General features: G+C 32.4%; 1 long non-coding RNA gene across 1 annotated transcript in view; it reads left to right on the forward strand.

The window, feature by feature from the left end:
- The first annotated feature begins 10,303 nt into the window (after positions 1 to 10,303).
- LOC117109284 overlaps positions 10,304 to 13,129 on the forward strand; it is a 54,771-nt gene continuing 51,945 nt past the window's right edge. Inside the window, exon 1 of the long non-coding RNA XR_004445493.1 lies at positions 10,304 to 10,500. This is a non-coding gene — a long non-coding RNA (uncharacterized LOC117109284). The remainder of the gene's footprint in view (positions 10,501 to 13,129) is intronic.

The following is a 13,129-nucleotide window of genomic DNA, read 5'->3' on the forward strand; positions in this document are numbered from 1 at the left end:
TCTGATCGGAAGTTGTGAACTATTAAATCATTTATGAGCAAAATGTTGTTTTGTTTCTAGAATTTACCATAGATAAGTACGGTTTATATTAAAGCATTCCATCACAGTCACTATCTTGATGTCTTTTTAATAGCTATATGCAATTGACTAAAATTCTTACAGTTAAATGTTGTAGTGCAGCGTGGAGGCACGTAGTGAATCTACAAAGCGTGTTGGCACGACGTACACAAGCGCTGTTCATTCCAAAGTTGCTATACGATGCTGGCGATTGATGAATGTCGCTAACGAGCATCAATTTGCGAATGTTTGCTCTTAATGTAACGGAGTTTTCAATGATGTTAGAAAAATCTGTTTTTGAATTAGTGGATGGTAGAGGCATTTTGACAGTTCAAGTGATGAGTTTTATTCGTCTCAATCAAATTCTCATTTTGTCGTAGATACACGATAAGTGATCGACTTTAACTCTTAACAACACTTCGCATTATGTAGTGTCATCACTATAATTGACAATAAATTTATTTATATATTTATCTATATTTATTGCACTAACATCTTTATTATAATTGCAATCGTTGCGATTTAAGTCATAAACAATCTTCGTTGTTTTATTTTTTTAAATTTTTTTTAAAATGACAAGTAATAAATATAATTGTTGTTCGAAGGTTTGCATGGCCAAGTACTAATATATTTTAATGCTTGCGTAGACCACGTAGATAGTGTTTTTACGCTAACGAATAAGTGAAATTATTTATAAGTACGGTATTTTAAGTATAACTGTTGTATAATAATATTAGTAATGATAATAATAAATAAATTTGAGAATTTGTATAGCGCCTGTTTTATTTGTGACAAATTATTTGTCACTGGCTCTTAAAGATATAAGAATCATTGATTAAAGGTATACTCCTAGGTTTTAAGGAGGGTCTTGAATGAATTAGTATCAGAAGTTGATTTAAGATTAGATAGAAGAGAGTTCCATAATTTCGGAGCGGCAAAAGAAAAGATTAGTTCAGGTAACCTGAGAGAATTGGTATTGGGAATGTGTTTGGTAGGCCTATTTGTCATTATATCAAATATAATTAGCATATGCTAAACATACCAGGATCCTAGGCACAAAAGCTATGTCTAACACCTTTAGCTTAAAAACTCATCAACAAAAGCAGGACAAAATTGCGTTGAGCTTTATATATAAACCATTCATGCTTTTTTTGCCTCTATGGTTATTGATTAACAACAGCAATTACTGTTTTTTACTTCAAACACTTTTTGGTGAAAGTCATTTAATAAATAAGCACATTACACTCCATTATTATCAAAATGAAGGATTACTGATGATAATTAGATTTATTATAATTAGATTTATCATGTTGAATAATATAGGATAAATCAATAATTTTGGATCATACACAAGAATATGTGTTTAATCTCTTACAAAAATAAGACTATGTATTTTTGGTGCACTATTGGATTGTATTACGTTTCGATGTTTTTTTTTATATTAAAATTATTCATAATAAAATAATTATTCCATATTTGCAGTCGTAAATTTATGACAAGTCTAATGGAAATTATAGATACATAAATTATGAATTCATCGCGCATCCGTAATTACATTCCAGTAAAAATCAGTAATCAGAAATGCGTAATTTCATTTCACATTTGAACTCATTTTATGTCGTGGTTACTGTTGTTCACGGGTCATTTAGGGTTCACGGGTCACTTAGGGAGCTTCCGAAACTGGACATGGAGAAATCTATTGGCGAAGCAATGATGCTTGAAGAGTATGAGAGAGAGAGACGCAACATGGGAACTGAAAGCAAATAATTTTGATTTTCCATGACGGCAATTTCAGCAATCAAGAGATACAGTATTAGACATTTCAATTGAAGATCACTTAAACCGCAACATAATTCGAGAGAAAATAAATTGTTCTATGCGTATAACTATGTTATTATTAGGCCTATTATTATTTATTTATTTTTTTTACTAAGCAAACACTCAAAAAACAACAAAAGTAAAACAAAATGTTTTGATTTTACACACAAAAAAATTCAGACTGAATAATAGATGAGGAGCCAGTGTTAATATTCGAATTAAATACAATCCTTGAAAATGTTTGTAGTAATTCTTTACATAAGTCTTTTATACATAATTATGAAGTGATAACAACTTAGCTACATGACCTAGTACATAATCTGCTTGTCCATGATGTAATTTGAATTTTATATAGAACAGGTAAAGCAATCTCTGAACTATAATCTATTAATATTAGGAATAGAAAAACAAATTCTAACAATTGGTTTTCACCTCTAACATGTTGGAGAGTTACAATTGCAATTTCCCTTGTTGTGACAACATGTAGCAATAAAGTCTAGAAAACAAATATTTCGCGAGGGCATGCCCTCGGGATTCCTAGCGTGGTGTATCTCGGCCCCACTTTCGGCCCCCTTCCGGCTCCCCCTTTCGGACATCTCTGGATCCGCGCCTGGGCATTGATGCCAATGTTCATACTAATACAAGTATGAACAAGCAGTACATTATCAGCTCATTTATTTTAAACAAAATCGGTTAAACATTTTCCAAATACTAATTAATCATAGCAAAAACTACAATCATTTACTTTCAAAGCAAGAAAACCATTTTTAAAATGCCGGTTAATCAAACGAAATACATTGATTATGTTCATCCATGAAAGCTTAAAATTAAAGTAAAAACTATCGGTATGTCCGTGACCTTTTTATCATTCTTCAAATCTATATGATGAAATAAAATTTAAAACTGCAACTAATAAATCCTTTACTGTATTCACAACAATACGATAAGGTAGATTCAACTTCACCTAGAAAAACTGTACATGTTTCATTCAGTCAAAAAAAGTAGATTCTAAATGCCAGTAGAATGATTGATTGTTATACGGCCAACTGAACATGTTACTGTATGAAAAATTATGTAAAAAAAAAATATATAATTTATACGGTATATAAAATTAAGTTAAGTACATTATTAAATAATTGAATTATTAGGTATTGATACAATTAATATCAATAAATATATTATGTCTGGCATTAAAAATATAAGGCACAGCATTTCTTTCAACGCTTTAACCTGATATAAAAAATAAACAATGGTTTATTCATAATTATGCATAAAGAATTCACAAAACAATATTTTAATATCTTACGATGTTCAGTAGAATACCGTTGCTTCTCTAAATAATTTAAAACTTAATCACTTTACAACTTCTGCATGAACTATTCTGACTTTTGCTTAACTTAGTTCTAATAGTGTCAAGAATACTTTCCTTCATTTTTGTACTACCGTCGAACGCAATAATACTCGTTTAATATTATGAAATACGGAGAAAGACATTTTCGTTACATTATAATTTAAATACATCATAAATATTCCTGTTGTGGTAGTTGTTGTATCAACACATTGTTTAATTTTACGGTAAAGTTTATGAATTGAGAAAAGCTAAAACGGTGCACATAATAAACTATTGTAATGTCCCAAACCATTTTCAAAACTTCGATATTAATCTAGTATTTGTAATAAATTCTGATCAAATATTTACGACTGCAGCAAAAGTTTGAAAATATAATGCAGACCTACCTAACATTAATGTCTTATGCTATTATTTGCTATGGACTCAGGTAGTCATTCTCTTTTAGAAACCTATACCATGTCTACTCATTAGATCATTTAATGATAATCAATAAAGAGGAAATGAAATCATTATGAAGAGAGACTTATAATGATGCTTCTAAATACCAATGTATTCTGTTCGTAATCTGATATCAACACTGCAGTACCCTGGCCATCAGGCGCAAGCTCGGTGGTCTAGAGTTATGATGCCAGGCTAGTGATCTGGAGATCGTGGGTTCGAGTCCCACCCGAGAATAACTTGCGATTTTTTCGCAGTTGTTTTTAAATGTACTGAGTATTCGGTACATTTCCACGTCAGGTAGGGCAAAAATTACACCTATAATCTGATAAACTTATCACGTGTCAAGCCGGGCACATATTGTAGGCCGCCGCGATTTCATTGAGAACTCAATGCTACGTCGACGCTTGTGCCACGGCAATGGATCGTTTTTAATGAAGGGGGCGGTAGGTGGGTTCGTCTGCCGACGGCCGTGCGGTCTCGTAGAGGGCACTTATGGAACTAAAACAAAACAAAATAATCAGAGATTACAACCACTCGCCCTGTTGCGCCATATCAATAATATAGGCCTATAGTATATTATACTGAACAAATAATGGCCCGTAGCCTCCAAACAAGGCTAGTATGATATAGGCCTAGCGTGGCAAGACCATCAATTGAAAAATATTATATTTTTTGTGAGCCTTTAAAAAAATTTAAAAAAATAAAAATTTGAATTCCATGGTTGAAAAATGTCTTCAGTAGGGTTTTATAGTAGCAAATACAAATATTTACAGCACTCATTTTGAATGGAAGCCCCTCTTTAGTTGGCAGAATTAATCTCGAAAAGAAACCCATTAAAGGGTCCTAGAACAAGAAAGAAGCCTAGGACTTTTATTTGAGGCTTTACAGGTGTGGATGGGCATAAAAATTAGTCGGAGGGTCAAATGGAATTTTTTATTGAACACCAAGGGCCGCACCTATTTTCCAGTGTGTTTTCAAAAACCTCCTAGCATTGATTTTACACCACTTTATTTCCAGTTTTAATATTGCTTTTTACAGATGATCGGTGTCGGGCAGTAAAAAACAAGGTGTTTTCGAGCCAATGTTGCTTGTCAGGCCGCAAACCTAGGGTTTTCAATTCATTTTCGCGGGCCGCAAACGATTCGCTGTCCGACCGCATGCGGCCCGTGGGCCGCATTTTGTCACCTGTGCCTCAAAGTATATAATCAGTCGGTAAGCTAATGAGCGTTTTAAAGTCAGGCTCCAGAGGAAAAAATCGCTTTGAAAGGCCTATGTTGTACTACTGGTTTTTTAAGACACAAAAAGTATATTTGACGAAAAACATGGGAACGGTTAATGAGATACGGAATTTTTGATATATAAAAACTGGGGGAAAAGATAGAAAACAGAGTGGTTACGCCCAGCCTTTAAAAAAATTTAAAAAAATAAAAATTTGAATTCCATGGTTGAAAAATGTCTTCAGTAGGGTTTTATAGTAGCAAATACAAATATTTACAGCACTCATTTTGAATGGAAGCCCCTCTTTAGTTGGCAGAATTAATCTCGAAAAGAAACCCATTAAAGGGTCCTAGAACAAGAAAGAAGCCTAGGACTTTTATTTGAGGCTTTACAGGTGTGGATGGGCATAAAAATTAGTCGGAGGGTCAAATGGAATTTTTTATTGAACACCAAGGGCCGCACCTATTTTCCAGTGTGTTTTCAAAAACCTCCTAGCATTGATTTTACACCACTTTATTTCCAGTTTTAATATTGCTTTTTACAGATGATCGGTGTCGGGCAGTAAAAAACAAGGTGTTTTCGAGCCAATGTTGCTTGTCAGGCCGCAAACCTAGGGTTTTCAATTCATTTTCGCGGGCCGCAAACAATTCGCTGTCCGACCGCATGCGGCCCGTGGGCCGCATTTTGTCACCTGTGCCTCAAAGTATATAATCAGTCGGTAAGCTAATGAGCGTTTTAAAGTCAGGCTCCAGAGGAAAAAATCGCTTTGAAAGGCCTATGTTGTACTACTGGTTTTTTAAGACACAAAAAGTATATTTGACGAAAAACATGGGAACGGTTAATGAGATACAGAATTTTTGATATATAAAAACTGGGGGAAAAGATGGAAAACAGAGTGGTTACGCCCGTTCCCCCCCCCCCCCAATTTTTAAATACTGTATTCAAAAATCTCATTATCAATGAGATCTTTATCAATCTAAATCTTATTTTCTTAGAAAAATCAGTTGTACAACAATAATTTTTTTTCATTCGGAGCCTGATTTTATGATATTTTTCTTTTCGAGATTTTTTAGATCACTACCTGGATGTAGGCTATATTGTACAAATGATTTGGCTGATTGAACCAATAAGACAATTGGACTTATGTGTTGTTATCATTCCCGGATGTTAAAATGTATTATGATGACGTAAATTCAGATTCTCTTTATCACATATATTCATATAATGCTCCTCATTGCTATAATGATGGATATTTTGTTTAAAATACCCATAAACGGTTAAATCTGCACAATGTAGCACTAATTTCACACATTCAGTATTTTATAATTGACTTGATTTTAAGCTTTTGTCATCCAGAATAAATATGTACAGGCTACATCTAATCTTACATAATTGCTGCTTGTAATAGAATTTGATATTCTGTTGTATATTCTGGAAAGGAAATTGATAGATGTTGCTCTGAATATTGAAATTGAAGATTTTCGTAGTATAAATGAATGCGAATCAGCAAACATAGAATTGGATTGTTTCTTTTAATTCATTTAACTTTCATAATTTTTTTGAAAATATCCAACTATATCTTATTGTAGAGAGATTTCCAGATTTGTTTTCAGTTGCTCGTAGGAGGGAGACACGATGTAGGCCTAGAGACACATGTGGGGATGTGGTGATTGTCAATATAGTTGAATGCACGGACTTCTTTCAGTTTGTGTAAACATTATACATTCTGATTGTGTGAATCGTATATATTATTTAGTTTTGCTGCTGTAGGCCTAAATTAATAGGCCTATGGGTAAATGTAACGGTACGGTATGAAAATAGACACTGTATAACTCAACATCTAATGTCCAAACATTACTACTTGCGCTGACTAACAATGATAACATTACGCCCACGCAATATTCAACATGTAATATGTATTATCAGGGAACAGTAATTTAACTGTTCCCTGGTATTATTATTGTTTCAGATATCTGAACCATGCGTCGATGCTTTACAGACATTTTACTGCCAAAAAATTATAATTTGCTGCCGAAAGAATAAGAAGTAATGTTACAATATTTATTTATGTTTTAATGTTTGGACAAATAAAAGTTTATCTTATCTTATCTTATATAAATGTCCTTTAATTATCAAACATATTTTCATGTTATTAAACATTTAGCTGAAAACCGATAACGTTATTAAATCACAAATAAAGAAATTCGATTTTTATTACTCTTTCCAAGTTTATATTTGATATAAATGGCAGTATACCACTGACAAAATATATATAAAAATAAAATAAATAAAAAAGAAACAAAAAATAAATAAACCAAAAACTAATGTTTCACAATCAACCCTTAAACAACCAAATGTTTTACAATTATCCAGATAAACTCCACTGCGCAATGGGGCCGCAGGCACTCGAAAATACTTTCTTAAACGTCATTACTACAGTAGAGATGATGAAAATTCATGATAGAATTGATCGAACTTTGAGAATCGGCGAATTAATGTTATGAAAGGGATAATTGCTGGCATCTTAGAGCAATCCTAATGCTTTTCAAATATATTGCGCATTTGTTATACAGATCTAGATCTCTCATCAAAAATTCTTATTAAATAACAATCAATCTCGCTGATTACTTTTATAGACTAGGCTGAACAATGTAGTCCAGGTACATAATCTTATACAGCACACTGTTTTTTGTCTGCCTCAAGATATCAAGTTATACCAATAAAACAATAAAAAAAAAGTGTAATGTAGCGCCAGCTTTTGACAATTTAAATATTAACCTGTATGTGTGGAATTGTCAAGTGTTATAAATGTAAGTACTGATACGAATATGGTTGGCAAATGTGTCACTGGACGGTTTTTGCATTTAATTTTTGTTTTGGCTACAGAGAATACGAAATAGACAAATACAGTATTCTAATTTCCATTTGCTACGCTACTACTTTCACCATTTATATATTGTATGTAATATTTTAACGCCATAGTCTTTTTCTATGTATTTTTTCTATGTTTTGTTACTTTCCCTGAACGCACACAGAGAGCGTGTGCCACTGTCTTAAAATTGGTATTTGAATTAAAATTAAATAAGTTGCATCAGGGAGAGCCAAAACGTTCGGACAACAAATGTCGTTCGCACTAACAAAAGACATTTGTTCGGACAACAATGTCTTTTGTTAGTGCGAAATTTGAGTGATGTGCCCGTATATGGGCCTAATGATGTCACACTACACTCAAATGTGGGCATATCACATTTATTTGTCACATAAAATTTGATAGTATGGGCAGAGCATAAAGCATTAGTCACTCAATATTAGCATATGAGTATATGAATATTCATATTATATTTCGTCCAAACTATAATTATATAGATAAAATACTATATATAAATGCAACATATCTTTAGACCATCTCTTGTTATTTCAGATGGTTAAAACGTGGGCGTAGCATACAAAATTGATCAGTGTTTCGCATGATTGCTTCCAGTATAATTGCCTAATTTGCTCATGTTAGAAAATTATGACTCTGAAAGTGCAGGACTAATATCAATTTATTTTTAATTATCTTAGTTATATAAAAAATAAAATAGTAGAAATGTTTTGGGTTAACTCAACTTATCCTCAGTACAAAGAAACAAATTTTAACATCCAAAATCTATTGTAGTCTAGTAAAGAAAATAGCTTGTTTTATTTTTGTTTTTAATTTTAATGCTGTACTGGGGAAGGATGGATCTACCTGCAACAAGTTTACGAATTTCGTGATGGGTTCAGACTGGTTTCTGTATTTTTATTGACAATATTTCCACATTTTTACTGTTATAATAGTATTGTAGTCTTAGGAGACATATTTTCTTATTATTGTCCTTAATACCAGTTACAGTATTTGCATTTACATTGTATTAGCCTGAGGTCATAGTTGCGACCTTTTACGAAAAACTAGAGTATGTGCATATATATTATCTTATTTTGCTTAATGCTATTTCGTTTATCTGTATGTAGGTCTAAGTTATATTTACTTTTATCTCTTACTCGTTAAATTTACCGTTGCTATGTTTGAATTTCTTTTCAAAACCAATTCTTAGAATACTGATATAGGTAAAAACAGATTGCTTCTTTTAATTTTAATGTTTTCCAACAAAATTTTCTTCAGAATGATAGCAAACCAAAACACGACTATAATTTAGGGATAAGTAAATCCTTGTATTTCTGATCTGATCAATCTTGTTAGCTCAAAGTTTTGTAATAGTTCATTCATTTGTAAAAGAATTCTTTTTTACCTTGGAACCAGATGAATTTTTTGAAGTTGACCTATGTGGCTAAAGTACCTAAATAAGTTATCAACTTCAGACAGCTAAAACAAGTCACTTTGTGCTGCTTTACAAACATTTTACTACCAGAAAAAAAAAATCATAAAGTAATCAATCCCAACGTAAAACAAAATTAGGTGGCTACAAATACATTTTATGACTCTTGTGTGTTTAATTTAACGCTAATACAGTATACTGTACCAATATATATCTGTCTCTTATACACATCTAGATGTGTATAAGAGACAGGGCATATATGCCCGACACATTTACGTTTTACCTGACTTAACTTTGTATTAGTTATTTATTTTCCATATTGCATTCTTTCCTGACCTTTTAGCGTTCTCTGATAGCAAAAGCTATCACAAAGTGACACCTCATGTCTTTCTTTAATATAATAATTTCTGTCGCTGTCATCTTCCTTAATACAATCATTCTATCTTTGCTTCAGGCTTCCTCTATATTGTTTTGTTTATCAATTTCAACAGCGTGACAGTAACTGGGGTGTGGTGAGGTGGATAGATTTTATAGTTTGGAATTTTTGAGCAAATATCTTCAGATAGGCTCTAGTGAACCACCTTACCCAGGAATCAATACCATTAAATGACGACTAAGCTCCCATCTTCATGTAAATTTATTATGCGAGGGTTATTCGAGGAGCAGAGTGATCTGATTCCAATTAAAACCTGACGCTGGCCAAGTTTGAACCGGCATCTTCAGCACACTAAGCAGGGACAATACTTCTAGGCTAAATGCTTAGCTCTAAGATGTATAAATTAACTAGATTGGCTTCATGGTTTTGATTCTAAGATTTGGTATAATTACTTTTGAACCATATATTTCGCATTGATTGACTGCTTTTATTCGAACGTCTGCTGTCACGCATGTAAATTAATATTTTCCCTCAAAAATCAATTTGCAGGAAACTCCAGCAATGAGAACTCAGGTGACCAATTGATATAATTAATTTCCAATTTGTGAAAGAATCGTGCAATGACAGTGATTGGCATTTTGCGACGCCCAGCAAGAAATAAATCACGTGATGAAACGGTGCGTCAATCATGAAGGACTTAACAGTAGCGAATCCCGTTGTTTTAATCACAAACGAAAGCGCCAATCCGGATAAACACTCGGCTTTGCCGTATCTCTTGTCACACAGCATTCAGCTATATATACGTTCGCCTATATAAACCTCACTCAGTTTTTTCCGGACTCTCTCAATTAGAGTGGATATAACAAACAACGCGCCTAGTGTTCGAGATACTACCACCGACTAACCTCATTGGAGTTAAGTGTTGACGTTCTTATTAAAAGGTATGTACACTATAAAATTATTAAGCGTGATAAATAAAACAGTAATGAGAATGGTAACTAATAGTAACGCATTTATTGTTCTGTACCAATATCGTAAGCGTGTTGATTAGAGGAAGGCCAGTCAAGGAGCTCATGGATGATGTGCTAAACTACTAGATAATTACAAGGCTTACAACTAATATTTTCAAATTTGTCTTTATAATAATATTAATAATTATTCTCATTCTTAATATTATTATTAAGAATACTCCCATAATAATTGTTACTGCGTCACCATCATCATCGTCGTCATCGTCGCCTACATCGTCGTAATTAGTATCGCCTTCTGGAGAGCATGTCGCAATGAGTTTACTCATTAGGAACAAGATAAATGTCAGATATCACCTTTGATTCATTATACCTACTGTATAAGCAGTGGTGACGTATTTTGTTTAGTTATAAAATGCCAAATTTACAATAAATATTAATTGACGCGACATAACTTTACTGGTCATTATATGGAGTCATTTTAAACTTCATATTCCCTCTTTTTAATATATATATATATATATACATATATATATATATATATATATATATAATGTGTCCATCTCAATTGACAAAATAGTATAACACTCATCAATCAATCTATCAATAAATGAACCAAAAATATGATTTACATATCAATAACATAATTATATTTCACTCGCAAAATTCAATCTGCCAACCTGCCTGCGTAGCTTATTTTCATTAAATCTTTTATTTGTTTTTGTTTTTTTTTATTGAAGGAATAGAATGTTTTGAAGTATGGTAAACAATGAAAAAAAAAAGACTTACTCGAATTTTAAAAATACCTAATGTTGATTAGTCCACTCACGTAGTAGTTACGAAGATATACATTTCTAAACATATCACACGGTTGATTTAAATATTGTTTTACATGTAGCCCTTATGGCTCTTGGGGATGAAATGCTTTCTATTCTTGTTTTAATGTACTAATATAAAATGTAGATGATGAATAAGACAACCGACAATCGTTTAAGTAAAATTCCCTTTCCTATTAGTTGAAGACGAATGGTTTTGGATTAATTTGAAGCCTTGATCAAAAACGCCAGACTCTTTGAATCAGCTTTAATTTATATCAAATTTGCCTTCCTTTATTCGCTGATCATACCTTATAGATCTGTAGGGCCTATATTTATGGTGTTTGTTTAGAAAACATTCTCACGCGTACCGACAAAAGCTGGTTTAGTTGATTGAATGGTCGAGATACATATTAATTGTATTTCAAAAGCCATGAGGCGACATATTGTATATATAGGGCCTACACAAATCTACTTAAGTCACAAATGCTACATAGCAATTCTACTATATTTCTTTTAATAATTCATATTCCTTATTTGTATAGCGGCGCACAACTCTCAGCATTTTCACAATTATACACTTAAAGCGGCAGTCTTCTGATATTCACATATGATGACGTTGAGCCTGAATGCCTTGTGATTGGCTGGAAAATAAAGCAGGTAATGGTTTAGTTGATAGCGAGGGGCGCTCGTTGAACTTATAATATGTTGTACCACGTGAATATTAGGTGACCATTTTTAAACTGGGGTTGGGATGATCCATGGAAATTATGATTGATAATTTGCAGCAAATAGGAACTTTGGTTCAACTTCTATACTTTTAGTTTAAAGTAAAGGTTAGCTGTTTTTGGACCTCGATAATTACTGTATTAGCTAGGCTAGCAACGATATATCGCTGGTGAAATGAGTACAGGCATGGATTCGCAAAATGGATTTCCTTATTATTTCATATAACTCGACTTGCAATTAAAGTACTGTGAATGATAACATTCGTTGGAATTAACGAAGATATTTGATTTTCAAATTAAAAACAACGACAAAAACCACGAACAATTCTGCAATATGTAATATCTGAAATTGAAAGCAGTCGATGTATTGTAGTAATACGGTATCCATTAACAGTAATTGCTCGTACGCAGTTATCGCATATAGGGGGCGCACTATTGATGTTTCTATTGTCCAGAAGAAAATATGAGATCACAAATAAAATATCAATTTTGATATATTTATTATATGGCTTTTAAATATAAAACAATAGTTTCACCTTCAAAGTATCAAAAGCGAAACTGCATTGGGGTGTCTTTTACGTAAATCGATAATCTACTGTTCGTAAATAAGTTAGTGGTAACTAGAATTTGTTTTATAAACATTAAATTCGCTTACCTGAAGAGTTTTATTAGTGGGGTCAGAGTAAATAATTTACTCCTCCATGACTCGGCTTAGTCGATCTTGCTTTCACCGGGTGAAAGTTTGTGAACGGTACACTTCAATCATATAACCTTAGAAAAAGTACGGTTGTCATCCTTGCGCCAAAAGAATATAATGAATGAATTTAAATAACTTGATACACTTTATGAATATACGTATATCAGAAATAATACTTACTGATTAGGCTGTCTGTATTAAGTTTAAGATGAATGAGTGCAACATTGAAATACTAGAGTTTGACGCCAAAATATTATACCGCACTTAATTTAGAATTAATTTGTGGGCATTATTTTCCTAAGTTATAGTATATATCTAAATTGAATTAGAATATATATATATATATATATATATATATATAT

Source organism: Anneissia japonica, unplaced genomic scaffold (assembly GCF_011630105.1).
Source record: "Anneissia japonica isolate Jap-2015-1 unplaced genomic scaffold, ASM1163010v1 scaffold288033_len957474_cov176, whole genome shotgun sequence".
Taxonomy (NCBI): domain Eukaryota; kingdom Metazoa; phylum Echinodermata; class Crinoidea; order Comatulida; family Comatulidae; genus Anneissia; species Anneissia japonica.